Source organism: Hydra vulgaris, chromosome 05 (genome assembly GCF_038396675.1).
Source record: "Hydra vulgaris chromosome 05, alternate assembly HydraT2T_AEP".
NCBI lineage: Eukaryota > Metazoa > Cnidaria > Hydrozoa > Anthoathecata > Hydridae > Hydra > Hydra vulgaris.
The window spans coordinates 3,082,501-3,083,572 of record NC_088924.1 but is presented as its reverse complement, the minus strand read 5'-3'; positions in this window follow the sequence as shown (position 1 = coordinate 3,083,572).

Here is a 1,072-nt window from a genome sequence, read left to right as displayed (position 1 = left end):
ATTTTTTAGATGGTTAATCTTTAAATTAAAATTAAGAAGATTCTAATTGACATATTAAATTTTTTTTTTTTAATATCTTGTTAATTAAAATATACGGATTAAAGTGGTATAATTTTTTTAATTTAATTCTAATTAAATAGCGTTTAGCTTATTAAAAAACTGATGAGTACTTATAAATCTTCTTTAAATAAATTGGACAAAATTTAACGACCACTTTCAAATCTTTAATTTGCACTTATTAAAAATAATAATCCATTATTATTTTTAACTGTCTTAATTGCTTATTACGTTGGCTATAAAATAAAATGTCGAAACCTGAGTTTCGATATCAAATAAACATTTATTTTTTGAATTGCAATAAGGATATAAAAATATTGTAAAAATGCGTGCAAAGATCGAAGAAAAAGACAGATACGCGGCTCTTGTATAAAAAGAAGAAGGCTATAGCATCAGACAAATAGCAGAAAAGCTCGGAAGGTCTCACTCTTACATTATTAACATAATTCAACGATACAAAGAGACCCGGTCAATTAATGATCGTCATAGGACTGGACGCAATAAAATTTCAAATGACCGTGATGTTCGCTCGTTAGTGAGATTAATGAAAGAAAACAGACAAGCATCATCTACAGACTTGTCTACGAAATGGACACTGTCAAATGGTCTGAAAGCAAGCCCTAGAACTGTGCGAAGGCTCCTCCACAATTTAAATTATTTATGGCGTGCTGCTGCAAAAAAACCACGCTTAAATAAAAAACAAAAATTTGCCAGGAAAGAGTGGTGCAAACTACATAAAAATTGGTCAACAGATCAGTGGAGCCGTGTGGTCTTTAGTGATGAAATGAACGTTGAGGTAGACGACAGAAAAGGTCGCGTAATATTGCGTAGACTTCCAAGCGAACGGTTTGATGAATCATGCATTTTGAAACGAACAAAACCAGGCAGTGGTTCAATAGGCATTTGGGCCTGTATGAGTGCCTGTGGATTTGGCGTTTTTCATTTATTCGATGGTAGACTCAACAAAGAAAGGTACATCGAAATTTTGGAAAACTCGCTTATTCCTAGCATTGAT